This window comes from Gossypium hirsutum, chromosome A13, assembly GCF_007990345.1.
Source record: "Gossypium hirsutum isolate 1008001.06 chromosome A13, Gossypium_hirsutum_v2.1, whole genome shotgun sequence".
Lineage (NCBI taxonomy): Eukaryota > Viridiplantae > Streptophyta > Magnoliopsida > Malvales > Malvaceae > Gossypium > Gossypium hirsutum.
This window is the reverse complement of record NC_053436.1, coordinates 96,668,448-96,687,068: the sequence shown is the minus strand read 5'-3', so window position 1 is coordinate 96,687,068 and position 18,621 is coordinate 96,668,448. Positions and strand designations below refer to the sequence as shown.

The 18,621-nt window shown below is 31.2% G+C and overlaps 1 long non-coding RNA gene across 1 annotated transcript; it reads left to right on the top strand.

Annotated features, from left to right (window-relative positions):
- Positions 1-3,658: 3,658 nt before the first annotated feature.
- LOC121212498 (uncharacterized) lies at positions 3,659-12,663 on the top strand. The gene is made up of 3 exons (XR_005907759.1): positions 3,659-4,386; positions 11,615-11,703; positions 12,456-12,663. It is a non-coding gene; the product is annotated as an uncharacterized lncRNA (long non-coding RNA).
- The last annotated feature ends 5,958 nt before the right edge of the window (positions 12,664-18,621 follow it).

The window sequence follows — 18,621 nt, the reverse complement described above, 5'->3', positions numbered from 1 at the left end:
ATTATTATTATTAAAAGTAAAATAAAAAGGAAGGAAACAGAATAGCAGGAAATGAAACAGAGAGGAAACAGGGGAGAAAGAAAGAAAAGAAAAAAAAGAAAATAGGGTTTAAAGGTTTCAAATTAATTTGGTAAGTTAATTTAGTTCATTTTCTTATGATTTTTGAGTTTTTGGAATCTTAGAGATACATAGTACTTGTTTTAAGTAAAAATTTTGAAAGTCATTAGATTTTTAAGTTTGGTTCATGTTGAATAAAATGATAAAATTGGGGATTTATTTGATAAAAAATTTGATTGGAATTGAATAAAGGATTGAATCGTAAACTAAGCTATAAGTTTTGAGTTTTAGGGATTAAATGGAAATAAATTCGAAATTATGAAAATATGCTGGAAATTTAATAGTTAAGTATGAGTTTGGACAAAATTTAAATAGAAATAAAGTATGAATTAAGATAAAAAAGTAAGTGAATTTAGTTAGGATTAAATTGAAATTAAAGTAAATCAACATTTTGTACTAAGACAATTTTGGACAGCAGTAGTAGCCTAAGTTTGAAAAATCACCAAAAATTGTATAAATTAAATTATAGGATGAATAAAATATGGAATTAAATCTTATTGAGTCTAGTTTCTTATAGAAGAAACGATATAAGCAATTGAATTGTAAATTAAGAGATATAATGAATTTTGTGAGACAAGGTCAGAATAAATTCGGATTCTCCTATTCTGACTTTGAAAAATCACAAAAAATTGAAGAAAAATAATTAGAGGCTTAAAGTTATATGTTTAAAATCCTTAATTGGTCTATTTTTAAGAGAAATCAATGGGAATATTATCCGAGTTCTGTACTGTGATATAATTAATTTCTAGTGAAGAATGGTTGGAATTATTTGACAGCAGAATAGGGGCAACTTTAAAGAATAAACTGTACTTATTGGCTTAACTAAAAATTCTAAAAATTTTATGGTAAGAAGATATGTGAGTCTAGTTTCAGGGAAAATTAGTGGATCTTAATTTGGAGTTTCCTAGCTTAAGATATAAATGATTTAGTAACAATGACTGAAGTAGACAGCTTTGAATGAACATATAAGTAAATAGTGGAATTATGTGTATAAAAATGGTTAAATTTGCATGTTTAAGCTAATGGATTAAATTGAATTGTGTTATATTGATGATTATAAATTATTATTATTTTCGTAGTTAACAAAGAACCCAAGACATCGGCGCACAAAGGAGAAAGCTATCGAGGATTAAAACGAGAAATTTACGGTTTGTATTACTATAATTCAAATTACTTTTTATTAAATGTTTTATATCAATTCTATATTTAATAAGTGAATTATAAGGTAAGTATTGATATTTGAGTTGAATGAGAATAGAATTGAATGGTGAATGTGTATGTATAATTAAATTGTAAATTGATTTGAATGTGAAAATTTTAATTGAAAAGTAATCTTGGAATGGAAATGAAAGTGAATTGAGAATTGAAAATTGAGAATTGAAATACCCTATTAACTAGTCGGATATAATTGGCATGCCATAGGATCTGAAAGTGTACGGGAATTTGCCGGCTTTACTGATCAGGCACTTTATGTGTCGTATTTTAGGCACTTCGTGTGTCGTATCAGGCACCTCGTGTGTCGTTTTAGGCACTTTATGTGTTGTATATTGATCAGGTACTATGTACCGTTTTAGATATAATGTGCCGTACTGGTTTGTTGGGTTGGAATCCGTGTATCCGTCAAAGTCCGGATTTGTCAATAGGGTGAATATCTAAGATGAGAAATTTAAAATAAATTGATTGATTATATTATTGAAATATTGAAAGAAACGAAAAAATTGAATAGTGGATTGAAATTGAGATTGAAAATGAAATGCGTGAACTTAATGTTCATGTAGTGATTGAAATTGTTACATGTAATATGTGATGGAAACTGAAGAATAGATAAAAATTGTATCGTTATTATTAATTAATGAAAGTTTAAGAATGAATTGATATTTGTGAAATTAGATAGTTACATGTTTGGTAATTAAAATTCTTTATTGCTATTATAATTTAAATTATGGCAATACCACTGAGTACGGAATACTCAGCGTGCGGTTGTTTCCGTGCGCAGGTTAATAGGAGTCTAGTACCCCGGTCCAGCATCTGAACGATCTTGACTCTAGCAAATTTTGGGTGATGTTTTCTTTCTTAATTGAAAGTGGCATGTACTAGGTGTTGTATAAGTTATATAGATATACTTGTAAAGTTGGTTATAAGAATGGTATACCATATTTTGTTATTCGTTTGATAAAATGGTAAATATTATACTATATAATTTGGATTAATATTATGAATGTTTAGTTATTAAATGACTATGTTAATGAATTGATTATGATTTAGATATATGTAGGTTTAAATTGTTATTGATTGTGCCATTGGTTTTGAATTAGTTGGTTTTTGGTTTGAATTTGCAGGGGGTTTTATGTAAAAATTAAAAAGAGATGCTGTCGAAATTTTTGTAAAATTAAAAAATAAATAAATAAATAAAATCTCTGAATACTCGAACAAGTCCCGTTCCATTCCACTTTAATACTTATGTTGGGCTTAGAAAGTCCATTATAGGGACATAATTCTTCAATTATACTATGAATGTTATAATAATTGTAAAATATCCATAAGTTGTCCTATATATTTGGTAATGCCTCGTAGCCCTATTCCGACGACGGTTTGGGATTAGGGGGTGTTACACGTCGATTGTATTCTTTGACTGAGTTCAATAGCTTTTGGTTAAAGAGATGGTTACCATGGTGGTTGTTAAGCTTTTTGGGAGAAATATTAGCTACACCACCCTACAAAACAAGATTTAAAATTTATGGTTACCGTCCATACCATGGTTGCTTTTTATTGAAATACATAAGTAACGATGACATTGAAAAAGTTCTTACCCAAGGGCCATGGGTCATATTCGAACAATATTTAATTGTCCAGCTGTGGACAATGGACTTTAGTTCCTTTTAACCTTTTCAAAATATTGTCATTACATGGATTAGACTACTTGGTTTATCGGGGTTCCTATGTAAGAAGATCTTAGAAGAGATTGGTGGTTTAATTGATCAAGTGACAAAGACAGATTACAACATAGACAGTAGATCGAGGGGGCAATTTGCTCGAATAACGGTTTTCCTTAACCTTGACAAACTTTTGCTTCCGCATATTCTAGTAAATGAAACAATACGAGTTAAATATGAGGCTTTGCCTTTGGTTTGTTTTGGTTGCAACAGGTATGGTCACCTGAAGACCCGGTACCCTTACTCAGAGAGTTTGGGGGTTCAACTAATGGAGAAGGAGGTGACACTGGTCGAAAGTGCCAAAGGGAAAGAAGAGGAGACATTCGGGCCATGGATGGTGGTTGATAGAAAATCACAAAGACTTTTCAATGATAAATGGTTTAAGAAAAAAATTTTGATTTTAATACTTTAAGTAGTGTGGGGAGTGGGTCGGCTAAGAAAGACAAGATGCCGAAACCAACAGCAGGCGCAATTGGTGGGTAACACAATAAAGTAATAGGTAAAGCTGGAAACGCTAAATAGGGATATGGGCTAAATTGTGTTGTTTTATTCTTGGGCTTGGGTAACCCTCTTGTGGGAGCATCGTCTAGATTACATACAAGAAATTTTGGGTCGCGTAAGATAGCCCAAAGTTGAAGCTAAAAAGGGTCACGATTTTAAGGCTGCTGCAGCCACTCCACGCTTGAGGGGTCCATCGATTGGCGTTAGTGTTGGACTTGATTTGAGCAACGTTGTGCCTTATCTAAATGGTCTTCTAGTTAATAAAATAGGATCCAAAATTCCTACTGGTTCGAATCAAAATGGGAAAAATTCATTTAGCAGCCGAATCAACAGCTATCAATTTTGATAATTCCAACAATGTTGTTTCATCCATGGAAGTTGTAAGGTTTCGAATCGCCTTTTTAGCAACCTGTTTGTCACAAACTCACATATAAATCCTAATTTTGAGGGTTCGTTAAGCTCAAGGTGCCTATTAATAATGGTTTGCTAGACACAGTTAAACACTCTGCCATCACTCTTAAGGATTATTCGGATCTGAATATTATTAATTGCGAGGGTGGTAGTAGTCTTGGAGAATTGGGAGAAAGAGGTCCAGGTTTTAAGGGGATCGGGGTCCAAAGGAATGTCTATCAGAAGCGAAAGAAATCTCAACAGAACCATCAAGGGTCATGGTGTTCATTTCAAAGTTGCTGGTAATTCTCAAGTCCCTCTAACAGATGCGATTATCATCCATGGTTGAATTGATTAATGACCAAATTGGGACGAATTGCGATACTGATGCAATGTGTGTTATTAAGGATATCCAGAAGGAACCAAAAATCCCAAAGTAGTGGAGGTATGGTTTTCTAATATCTTTTCATATAAATTTATGTATTTAACTATTTTTCATGGAATTGTCAAGGGTGCGAATAGAAAATTTCCTTGTATTTTCATGAATACAACCATGAGCACAAACCAGATATTCTGGGGTTATTAGAAACTAGAGTTAGTCAAAGTAAAGTAGACTTGGTCATTGTTAAATTGGGTTTTAAGTTTTCTCATTGTGTAGAAGTTATTGGATTTTTTGGAGGCATTTGTATTGGTTGAAAGAATTCAGTAAAAGTTGAAATTGTTTGAACTCATCCCTAATTTGTCTTGATTCAAGTCTATACTCTTCAAGTGGCTCACCTTATTTTTATCACCTTTGTCTATGGGAATCCTAATAGATATAAGAGAAGAAATCTTTGGGATGATTTAAATACGGCTATTCTTAATATGTTTACCCTTTAAATGGCAATCAGAGACTTTAACGCTATTCTTTTCCCTAGTGAAAAGAAAGGTGGGCGACATACTAGGAAGAAGTGTTCTTTTTAAGGGGGATTTTATGGATTCTAATGATTTGAATGATTTGGGTTTTCGTGGTCCCTCTTTCACTTGGCTTAGAGGCAAGATCCATGAATGTCTCGATAGGGCTATTGGTAATAATGTGTAGCTTATTGCATTTCCTCATGGTTTGGTAAGTCATCTCTCGCTAATCAAGTCTGACCATAGGCCTTTACTCCTTATTCTGATACTTGAGGCCAACTTACCCAAAGGTAGATCATTCAGATTTGTTGCTAGACGGGTTGAGCACCCAAACTTTTTGGAGTTTGTTAAGGATAATTGGGGATTTAAGGGAAACATGACTACTTCCTTTGATCAATTTACCTCCAATATTAATCATTGGAACAAATCAGTAAATGGTCATATTAGAAATCGTAAAAGACATCTAGTACAAAAATTATCTTATATTTAGAGGCAGATGGACCGAACAAATTTTGATTTGTTGAAACAATTAGAAATAGAGGTTCGTGAAGACTTGGAGAATGTTTTATATCATGAAGAGCTCATTTGGTGACAAAAAACAAGGTTTGATTGGCATTTTTTTGGAGACCAAAATACAAAATTCTTCTACAAGCATACACTCTAGAGGAGAAAACAGATCACTACTCTAAAAAATGATAATGGAGAGTAGGTTTTGGATGAGGAGTCCCTTTGGTCTGAAGTTATTTCATTTTTTCAAAAACTTTATAATAAGATATTAAGTACTATAGGGAGACTTTCTTCTAGGTTTTTTTTTCCTATTTTGGGGTTTGATGATGCTCAACTCTTGCGAAAAGAGGTCACTAATGAGGAGATTAAAAAATACCTATTTGATATGGCTTCTTTAAGGGCACCTGGTAATGATAGGTTCCATGTCTTATTCTTCCAGAATCAATAGGACCAAATTGGTAGTACAGTTTGTAACTAGGTTAAGATGGTTTTTGTTGGGAAAGCTATTGATCCGAATTTGAATGATACTTTAATTGTTCTCATACCAAAGGTTCATAATCTTGAAAATTTTTCCCAGTTTAGGCCCATAAGTTTATGCAGTGTTCTTTATAAACTGGTGATGAAAGTTATCGCCAACCGATTTAAAGTTGTCTTTCCAAGGATAATTTCACAAGAGCAAGCTGGTTTTGTAACAAGTAGGAATGTCACAAATAATGTTCTTATAGCTCAAGAGATAATACATTCCATGAAAAGCAAGCAAAAAAACATGAACTAGATGGCCATAAAGAACGATCTCGAGAAGGCATATGACTAATCGCCTCTGGACGTACCAACGTCCAGAGTAAAAATATTACACAAAAGATATGTGAAAGGTCAAAAAGAGAAGAGTTTAATAAACTATCCTAAAAGCATAAAAGGAAATTAAACAAACGGAAGGTAAGAAATTAAATAAGGATATATATATATCAAATCTGGGCATGTGTGATCAGCTCGTTTTGGTAATTCTAATCGTCTGCCGTCTCAAGCTTTTCTTGTTCAATCAACTAGTCAATATCTCAGCAAGATCTTTCGATACATCCACTGAAATACTGAGTCAATAGGGACTACTTATCTTCCGACCTCACAATCGAAACTGGTTCATTGTTAAGGTGTTCAAGGATAGGTCATACCAATTTTGGATTAATTCCACCTTGATCACTTCTTAGGGTTGTCAAGCTTAGGTTTTAGGTTCTTCCTCTCCTGAACAGCTAATTCGTTATGAAATCCCTACAAAACAGTTAATTATTCATACCTCCACTCACTAATCTCCCACAAGAAGATTAGTTTCTCATGGATCTAATAAACAATATTAACTTGAATAAAAAACATAAAGAACAATTTCGAGAATAAAGTTTAGAATAAACATGATTGTATTAAATTAAAGCATAGAATGCTCACAGAGTTTGAGCATAGTTTCAAAATATGATTTCTTCTCGAAAATAAATAACAAGAATGGAAATAATTTTTAAACCCTAGAAGAAAAGAAAACTAAAATCTAAAACTAAAGAGAAAATTATCCAAAGGGACAGGTGTCCATAACATGTGTTAGTTGAGCCTATTCATAGACTTGGGATAGTCATCGTCCTTAACCATAGGTCAGTTGACCTTCCCGAGTTTAAAGTTGAATTGTGCGGGCTAAAACGCATCTGGCTTGTATTAATTTCTTGTACAGAGGCGATGTCGCGACATACCAGGTCTTGTGTCGCGACATCGAGGGCAGTATGCTGAACTTTTGGGTGTCTTCAGGGGTATGTTGCTACATCCTCAGGCTAGATCTAATAATTTAATTCTACTAACCCAATTTTCAGGATGTGAAAACTTTCATTCTCTAAAAAGAATTTCATTCTCATAAGTTACTTGAACCAAACAGCTAAGGATATTGACGTTTCATCACATCCTCGAATTCCCAAGTAGACTCCTTCGTTTTTTGGTTACGCCACAAAACTTTAACAATCCGTTTTTCAATGATACCAGAAACGATGATTTCGGAATTTAGTATTTCAATGATCAAGTCAGTAAATATTATTTAATAATTTTAAATAATATTTACTAGTTATTATAGTTTTTTATTGAATTTTAATCAGATAATTTTTGTTAATTGGTCCGTTAGTCAAGGTACAAGTGGTGCGTATCGAAAATTAGTGGATTTAGAAAATGAGGTATTGGGGCATCGTTTTCATAAACCAAGCTCATAAATATTAGTGTTGAATTTTCTAAAAAGCTATTATATAAGTGGATTAAAATTTGGTTCAGTACCTTTGACGTTTAGGTGGTTAATTAAAGAAAAATGACTAAATTGTAAAAGATGTAAAACTTGATCACTATTAAATTTTATTAATTAAATGACTTATTTAGTACATGTGAGAGGACTTATATAGTAATTAGACCATAAAGGATTGACATGGACAATTAATGCTTTATTTTTACTTTAATTATATGATAATATTATAATAAATTAAAATTAAAAGTTAATAATACATGAAAATAAGGAAAACCCCACCATCATCTTTATTCTCTTTCACTTTCAAACTAAAAACTCCATAGATGAAAGATTGGAGCATGCGGTTAATTTGGATGCTTGCATGTAAGTCCTTAGGCTATCCGTTTTTCGTAAATTTTATGTTTTTGAAATTGTTGCAACTAGGTCGAACTAACATGTATCTCTATTTTCAAAACTGTAAAAACTTTTTAAAATTACCATTGATAATTTTTGCATGTTCTTTGTAACGACATGTTTTCAGTTATGTCGAGAGTAAAGGTTCCAAGACCACAATTCCGGCTAATGAGTTAATATTTTAATTAATTAGTATTTATATAGTATTATATATGTCGTATAAAAGTTTGGTGGTACAATTTTAAGGTTTAAGTAGCTAATTAAGTAAAAAGGGATAAAGTGTAAAAATACAAAAGTTGAAGTTTATTAGTAAATAAATTAATAATTATAAAAAGAAAGTTCAATGGACTTGGGAGATAATAAAACCAATTCCCAAGATAATGGAGGTGTATGAGTGGTTTTGTTGTAAATTTAGTATTTTTAAATTGTTAAAATAGTAATTAAGTTAAACTAAAAGAAAGAAAATAAAAATAAAATAAAGGATTATCATTCTTTTCTTTTGTTCCTTCACCGTAAGAAAGAAGAAAGACACCATTGTAGAAGGATTAAAGCTTTAGGGTTGCTATTTGTGCATGCATATTAGTGAATTAGGCCCCGTTGTTTATAAATTTGGTATTTTTGTAATTATTGAAGCCTAACCAACTTAATCTAGAGATTTATTTGTTAAATCACGGAATGTACCACCCTCTAACCTATCTGTCATCGGAACAGGGTACGAGGCATTACCGGAGCTTATCGAATCATTATTAATTAGTGGAAGAAGTAAAACAAAGTAAACATGTAATATTTAATAAATTCGTATGACATGGTAATTAACTTATCGCTTCTCTATATTTAACATAATAATGCAAAGCATAATTATTCGAATTGATCATGAGCCCTAATTTCTATTTTCATCACATTGTTAGTCATATAATTCATATAAATATAAAGAAATATGTATGGGCTGAACTTTCATTAAATTTCTCATATGCATATAATTTTACACATCATTTATTCATATAACTTATAACAATCATATCTATGTATTTTAAATACGCTTTCATAACAATTTGTCTTGATTTCAGACTATCTTACATTAGAGCTTTACTCATCAAATCATTTGAAATACTATCTTTATACAAATAGTACACTTGAGTTGCACAGATCTATAATTATGAACGAACACATTTATAAAATATATTCCATGTTCATATATCATAGTCTCATGTCTCCATATATCAAATATATAACCATCATTTTCTTGTGTTTTAGATAAATACATGTAACCATACATAAGCATGCCATTCACTATTTCTTCCTATCTATCACAATTTCAAATGACAGATTCATGTGAATGAGTTCAATAATAACCATGAAAATACTTACCACATTCTTTCATACATGTTCCACTTATAACATATTTTTTTTTATATTTGGCTTGACATTTACTAAGCAATATCGGATATTCATTTATTATGCAATATCAAATATTCAAATTATTCTTTAACATTTATAACTTTTAATTCAAACATGAATTTATAACATTTTTTATTTTAACAAAGTTTAACATTTACCAAATATAATCGAGCATGCGATCAATTTATGCATAAGTCACTCATATATTTTCCTCCTCCTCCTCTCCATTCGACATCCTTAATGTATATAACACATTTATAAGTAACATTATCTATAATTTCACTATTTACTTATATTTATATTCGAAAGCTGTCCATCCGTGTCATAGTCACAAAATTATTTTTAACTTGAGCCATGGAGTTCTAAATTAAGATCCGCTAATTGTCCCAGAAACTAGACTTACATATCTTCTTACCATAAAATTTTCAGAATTTTTGGTTTAGCCAATAAGTACAGATTATTCTTTAAAGTCACCCCTATTCTGCTGTTCTGACCCTTCTTCACTAAAAACTAATTATCTCCTCGTACGAGATTAGAATAATGTTCCTGTTTGTTTCTCTTGAAAATAGTTTCATTCAGGATTCTAAACATATAAATTTAAGCCCTTAATTATTTTTTTCAATTTTTTTTATTATTTTTCAAATTTAGAACAGTGGGAACCTGAAATCATTATGACCTTATCTTACAAAATTTATTATATCTTATGATTTACAATTCCATTGTTTACATCGTTTTTTCTATAAGAAACTAGACTCAATAAGCTTTAATTTCATATTTTATTCATCCTCTCATTCGATTTCTACAATTTTGGTGATTTTTCAAAGTTAGACTACTACTGCTGTCAAAAACAGTTTTAATGCAAAATGTTGATTTCCATTTTACCCCAAATTTCACATTCATACAATTCAGTCCTTACTCAATCAACCCCTCAATTGAGCTAATTTTTCTTAATTAATACATTATTCTATCATTTTAAACTACTTCATAACCCCTGAAAGTCAGAACTTTAGCACTAGACCTTAATTCCAAATTCTTTCATAATTAGGTCCTAAAATTAATTTCCATCAATTTCACTTGATAAAATCATCATATATCAAAATTAAAGCTTCAATTATATTCATTCATCATATGCTTCTAGTACTTATCCATAGAAACTTTAAAAATTAGCCATGAAATCAAAAAATAATGACATAGTAAATTGGACCCAATTGCAAAAGTCCAAAATTTTAGAAATTTCAAGGAGAATTCTAGATATTCCAATTTGAACCCTCGTCCATGGCTATTTTTAAGCTGATGAAAATGAAGAAAAAATGAAGAGAATTCTAGATATTCCAATTTGGTCCCATTTTTATTTAGCTAATTTTGGTAATTTTCTAATTTTGCCCTTATTTCACCCATTTCCTGATTTTTTCTTAGCCATTGCCGCCCAAAATATCTCCTTTGGGTTTATTTTCACTTTAGGTCCTTCCTCATTTGACAATTGAGCTATTTAATCCTTTTAGAAACTTTTACATCTTTTTCAATTTAGTCCTTTTTATTTAATTAATCACCCAAACGGTAAAATTTTTTAATGAAAATTTAATACTAACTTATTGAAACTCTTTAAATATTTATAAAAATATTTATGGCTCGGTTTGTAACACCGAGATCTCAATACTTTTTTTTTCTAAATTTTTTGACCAAACAAATCTTTATAAAACACAATTTACTATTTCAAAAACTTTTAAAAGCTATATTTGGTTCATAAGTATTAAATAATATAATCTACGAGTTTATTTTTTGGATTTGGTGGTCTCAAACCACTATTTCTAACATCGCTGAAATTTGGGCTATTACATGGAAAGTTAGGGACTTTTTTTTTTAATGTAATAGCCTTTGAATTGGAGGCGGATGAGTTCACAAGTTTTATGGTTTAAATTAGTTATTTTGTATGGGAATTCTTGCTAGTTCTAAATTTTAGGATTTGAATGTTATAAAGTGGAAAAATGTAAGGGCTAAATTGTAAATTTTAGTTGTTTTGGAGTTATATAAAGCTCCTGAAGTGTTCGGCTGATAGAATTAAAAATTTATAGTATATAATTTGATAGTTTTGATAATGAAGATTAAATTGTACTCAAGATAAAAGTTTTTAGGTAATTATGTAATTATTGCTGAAGAGATGATTATATGATTTTAGAGGTTAAAATATTTAATTGGGAATGATTGAATTTGTTGAATTCAGATCAAGAAAAGAACCAATCAGGAACTAACCGAGGAAAAACCAAAGTAACGGAGTAATCGTTGTTCTCGTGTGGAATTGATTTTATCAAGGTAAGTTCGTAGTCCTTGAACTTGAACTCTATTTTATTTATTCTAACTAATTTAATTGTTACATTGTTATTTAATTATAATCTTATACGGAATTTGGTTATTCCAATTGAATTGGGAATTATGGAATTGTATATATATATATGATCTTGGAATACAATCAAATATTTATTTATAGTTATTTGTTGCAAATGATTGAATTATGAAACAATGAATTGTGTATTTTGTAATTATGTATGTGACTGTCAGTTTATCCGATTAACGATGGGCTTAAATCTTTGTCGATTTATTCGATTAGTACAAGGCACATCTACTGTCGGTTTATCTGACTAGCACTGGGCATAAATCTTTGTCGGTTTATTCGACTACTGCTGGGCACACATTTGACATTGTCAGTTTATCCGACTAGCGTTGGGCACAAAACATTTTTGGTTTATCCAGCTAGTGCAAGGCACACCTATTGTCGGTTTATCCAACTAGCACTAGGCGAAAAACTTGGTTACGGTTTATCCCTCAAGTACCAGGTGCCAATAACAGGTTGGTCGATATTGATGATATTAAATCAATCCCTTGAAGATGGTTGGTAAATGAGAGATAGCTTGAATTGTATATGAAATATTCATGATGAACTTATGGCGCACTATATGGTATAACTATTACATGTTAGATATTTTGAATTGATGGATTATTAAAAACATATGTATTTCTTTGAATTAATGAAATTATTCATTATTTGATTATCTTTTTGTGTGCAGGTTAGGTATCTATATTTTTTACTATCGACTCAACATCCAATGACAATCCCGAACTCAATGTTGGTGGCATATTTCTTTTTGTGTCTTGGCATGTACCTAGGATGATAATGTTTTTAGTTATATTTTTTTGGTTTATAGATTAATCTAGTGAATGCTACATATATGGAAAGTGTCATGTAAACTTTGAATGATGTTTATTTTAAGGTAAATTCTTGTATATAAGTGCTTTTTGTTGCATATGTAATTATTATCTATAATAGTGATCCTAATGAAATGGTTGATTTTGTATGCATGTTTTTGAATTGTTTGAGTTGAAATCTTAATGCTAGGTTTAGATTATGATGTGTGTAGTGGTAACTTGATATGATTCAATATGAGTTTCTTGAGCTTAAATAAAAAACATTTGGTATAATACTTGTGACATGAGAACATAGCCTTGCTTTAGATTGATTTGGTGTTTGAATTGAGGTGCCATTCGAGGCACATTGGTTAGATATTTGGATGTTTTCATAGGTGAAATTATAGCCTCTTTCTTCATGGATGAACTTAGCATGAAATGAATTTGTTAAGGATGAGTTTTACAACTTTTGAAAAAAAGTATAGAGATTTGGCATTTGCTATCAATACTTGACCATATGAACAGTTTTTAAAACAGACAGAATGTCAAAATGATATCAATTTTTATTTGAGTATCGATATTTTGTTAAAAATATCGATACCATGAAATAAATATCGATACCCTTATTTTCCCAAGATAACAGAATTAAATTTTGGTGTCGATTTTCAATAAGGTATCGATACCAACTGTAGATTTGAAAATAAATCTTTAAACTCTAAAATTTTTCACTTCAGTCCTTTTCCATGAATAAATCTCCCAAACAAGTACTTATAGATTTTAAATTTTCATTATGCTTTGATTTGATGATTAATGATTGAGAACTTATTTTGTAAAGTGTAATTATAATTATAAAATAATTATGGAGTTTGTTGTAGCACTCTATTACTCAGGTCCGACGATCGGGCCGGGTAAAGGGTGTTACATTTTTTTTATTAAATTTAAGATTTTGAAGATTGGAAATGTTTTAGGACTATTTTGTTAAGTGAATTTTGTTAATTTTGAGTGTGGGGACTAAAATGTGAATATGTTAAAATTGATATGAAATTTCTATAATGAATGTAGAGGGCTTTAAATGAATGAAGATAAATTCAGATAACATGTTTTTGGCTAAATTGTGATAAATGTCTAAGAATGGATAATTGAGTTAAATTATTATATAGATCAAGAAATGGATTAATCGGTCAATAAACGTGGAAAAAGGAAAATTTGCTTAAAATTTCATGGTGTCGTATTCGTTGTTGATTTTATTAGGTAAGTTTCGTATGAGATTTAAATTGTTAATGACTATTTATTATTTTATTTTTTAATTGTTTGATAGTTAATTGTTGTAATATAATAATTGTTGGCATCAAAAGAACTATAGTGTAAAATACAATGTACATGGTTAATACGAATAGTGATATGATATGAAATGGTTATGAAATATTAATCGGTTAAAGTTGCAAATATATGGTTATTTGATATATGTACAAAAATTTCCAAAAGAATGGAAAGATTAAATACGTGATACAAGGCCCTTGTGAACTTAGTGAATAACTAGGATACAATGACATATTATTAGGGTTTTTAATAGTAGGTACTATGTACCAGTGGTGGATATCTTACTGATGGATAAGATCTTGCATATATTGCGGATTTTGCACAGCTAGTGTGAGTAATATCATGTACCGGTTAATGTCCCGATTTACTAGATACCTTATCAATGGCTAAGATCCTGCATATATTGTGGATTCTTCACAACTAGTGTGAGCAGCATCAGATAACGGTTAATGTATCGATTTATTGGATATCTTGCCGATGGATAAGATTCTGCTTGTGTTGCATATTCTTCACAGCTCCTGTCAGTAGCATCGTGTAACGGTTAATGTCTCGATTTACTAGATACCTTAAATGCTCGAGTAATGGCTTTAAGTCCAACTCAGGGGGTTTGATGATGGATGGTACCATTTTTACCGAATTTGGTGTAATTTGATCCATTTTTTCCTACTTTGTCTCCACCAATCCAGTTGGGTTACCATATGATTATTCTCTTGTTTTGCATTATCTCCTTCTTCCTCTGTTTTGTAGCCTATTAATTCTTGCATGCTAGACTCTAATTGGTTACATTCTTATTTTTTACTTCTTACGGCTTCCAATTCTAGGTTTTCTATTTCATGAATTTCCTTCCAGACAAATTCATTAATGTTGGATTTTTCCAAGATTTCCATTACCTTCTCCTGAGTTTTAGTCCAAATACTTCCCCCAGTCATAATATCAAATTTTCATTTATTTTGACTATCCAAGCTATAATAGAAATGTTGAATCTGAACTGCAAAATGTATGCCTCCGCTACTTAATGCCTTAGTCATCAACAACGCTCGACAAAGAAATAGTTGCACAATATCGACCCAGGTAGTAATAGTGTTCGAAGGGAGTGTTTCTAACCATATTTTTGCCCTTCCCTCTAACGCAAATGGAATCAGCAACAATTTCATAGTTTCTGATGGAATTCTTGCATAGCTAACAGTGTTGCATATATAGTTAAATTTCCTCAAAAATGTTATGGGATCTTCATTAGTGTAATAAAAAAATTTGACATTACAAGTAATTCAGGTTAATAAAGTCAAGTTTATTTCAAAATGTGTACTATGAATAATAGGTTGAGATATGCTAGGTTGCAACCAAGTTGTATCGAATAAAGCCCCTAGGGCCTACATATTGTTAAAGTGATATACTATTAGAACAAACTGTATCTACAATGTAACAATTTCCTAATTACTCTTTAAAATGCAAAAATTAAAATCAATCTAGTGACATTGCCTCCCTAGCAATGGTGCTAACAAATTGACCACCTCTGAATCTACCAATGTCTAGAGTGTAAATGCTACAATAAAATAAAGAAATACGAAATGGTTTCCGCAAGTATACGGGTCGAGTTGTAATATATATTTTACAACAAAGTAAGTGAATACTTCGAGAATAGTACCCAAGGAGGCGAGTACTAAATCAATCTTAACCTGAACACTTAAAGGTCTAATTAATACTTTAAATCAGTTATAATGTGATAGTAAAATAAAAGTTACTTTTTAGGGTTTTTAAATTAATAAAATAACATAACATAAAAGAATTAAAATTGCAAGAGATATAGAGAAATAAAGTGAATTAAACCTAAAGATAAGTGATTAGCTCGCTTCAGCAATCTCAATCAATTTTCGTCTCGGGTTCTTTATCAATCAACTAGTTGCTTGAAAGAAACAACAATGAATTAAACCTAAATGGTAGAATTAATCATAGGGAATAGACTGAAATAGAGAGTTTAAGAAAAGCCTGATTGATATTAACTATAAGCGCGAATCCACAACAATTGATCTCTTTTATGAATCAGAACTCTTGAAAGAAACAAAGAGAAAATAAACTAAAACAATGAAAGTCTAAAGAAAGCAAGAAAACAAAACTTAAACCTAAAAAGAGAATTTAAGGTAATAGGATGATCCCCATAATGTGTGCCAAAAGGGTCTATTTATAGCCTTCAGGTAGCCGTCGTCCTGAACCCTAGGTTAGCTGACGTTCTCGAAATTTAAGCTCAATGTGATGACCAAAATACCTTTGCTTCCTATTTTATTCTCTTCACAGAGTTGATGTCGCAACACACCAAGACCTGTGTCGCTACATAGCAACTAGTCTACTCCTCTCCAACCGTCTTCAAGGTTATGTCGCGACATTAAAGGCTATGTCGCGACATTCAAGGCAGTTTCCTACTTTCTCCATTATGTTTTCTATATTGCAACATCGTATCTCCTATGTTGAGACGTAGCATCCAGTATAGGTCTAAAATGTATTTTAATGGTCTCCTGTACACTCACAAAGTACGTTAGTTCTCCTTTAGGTCTCATTCGGCCCTTAAGATCAATAAAAGACTCAATGTGCACATTTTATTGGATGTAAGTAAAACAAAAGAAACTTACTTAAAACATAATGAAAATGCTTGTATTCGATATCCTTAAATGTGAAGGCTAGTTGAATCTATTACACGAATTACAGTAAATCAGTTTTTCTCGAAGTAAGTATGACAGCTGTGTTTACCTACAATGTCTTGATGATGGTTTTTTTTATATATTTCATGTAAATGATATGTTGATTGCGACTAAGAATCCATTTAAAATTAATCATCTTAAAACCATGCTTAACTCTAAGTTCGAGATAAAGGATTTAGGTGCAGTAAAGAAAATTTTGGGGATGCAAATTTTGAGAGATAGACATTCCGAGAAATTATTTTTATCGAAACAAAGGTACATCATGAAAATACTTGAGCAATTTAGGATGTAAAATTCAAAGCCGATAAGTATTCATTTATCTACTGATAAACCATAAAAGGAACACATTTTAATCCCATATTTAGCATTTTTTTGGATGGTTTATCATATAATTTAGTGAATTAGATACTCCTAATCCCTTAATTTCATGTTTTATACTCAGGAGAGCATAGAGGAATAAAAGGAGCATAAAACGGGCTAAAAATAGACAAAAACGAGCTATTTGAAGGACCCACACGGCCAAGACAAATTCCACACAGGTGTAGCACTCACACGGGTTGGCCACCTTCCCATGTAGCAGCCCGTGTTGATATCGCTCCCTGTTTCTTAAATTCGCAAAAAGCCAAATTTGAGGGTTTCTGAGCAGTCTAAAGTCTTTATAAACACACTAAAAGAGGACCTAAGAGGACACACAGGGCAGAGAGAAGAAAATACTCGAAGAGACGCCGTCGAAGTCATCTCGGAAGCAGGATCTCCTCCAAGACTGAAGTTCTCCCTTCAATTTCTTCCAAAGTTTTTGGGTTTTCTTTATGCTTCGTGGTTTTTCTATTTTTGAGATGTTTCCCCCCATTAGTATGAACTAAATTCCCCAGATACCTAGGGAAGATGAAACCTAAGATGGATCTTATTATTTAATATTCTAAATTTAATGATAAATACTTGTTCTTGTTCTTAATTATGTGTTATTAATTCTTGCTTTAATATTTTTAGGATATTATTCCAAGTTTGATTTGCTTATTCAGTGGAGCAAAAGCCCCTGTTTAAGAGAAGATCTAGCAAAATTAAGCGGAGTTGCATGCAATTCTAGAAATAGGACAACATAAATCTGCATGATTATAGTCAAATCTAATAGGGGAATCCAAATCGAGTAATGCAACAATAGGGGCTTTAATTAGAAAGAGATTTCAGTTAATCAACCTAGAGTCGTTGTTCTTAATCTCGAAAGAGATATTAACATAATTTAGGGATTCCTACGGATCAATACAAGTGAATAAATCGTTTAATTCAGATTAAAAATATTAAGTGAAGTCTAGGTGGATTCTTCCTTGGGTGTTGCCCTCATTATTGGTTTATTCGTTTATTTCCTTCACTCTTTGTCGCGTTAAGTAGTTAATTAGTTAGTTAATTTTAGATTAAAATAAATCCCTTATATTTTAGGTTAAATAATAGAAAGGAAGTTAATTCTAGTACTTTTAGTCCTTGTGGATATGATATTCTGGACTCACTATAACTAATACGACCATTCGATAGGTGCACTTGCCTTAGTCGTGATCGTAGTCTAGTTTAGTGGTTCATAAAATGATCATCAAGTTTTTGACGCCGTTGCCAGGGATTAAGATATTAGGAACGCTTGATTTTATTACTTTAGCCATTTTTATTTTTATTGCAATTTACTTTTGTTTTTATTTTAATTTACTAATTTTTCTTTTATTTGCTTCTCGTAGGTTTCTATAGTTTATGAATAGAAGGAATCTATCAGGACCATTATTATTCGATAGTGAAATTGAAAGTATAGCTCGTAGAAATCGTAGAGAAATAAGGCGTTCCGATACCAATACTACTGAGGAGATGGATAAAAATCAAAATAATCTGCTACCTCCCGTGGTTGTCGCAATTCCTGTAAATCAGAATCCTGCTACTTGTACTATGTACGATTATGCTAAGCCCAATCTTACTGAGGCTGAATCGAGTATTGTTCGACCTATCATCACTGCAAACAATTTTGAACTAAAGCCAAATACAATTCAGACGATCC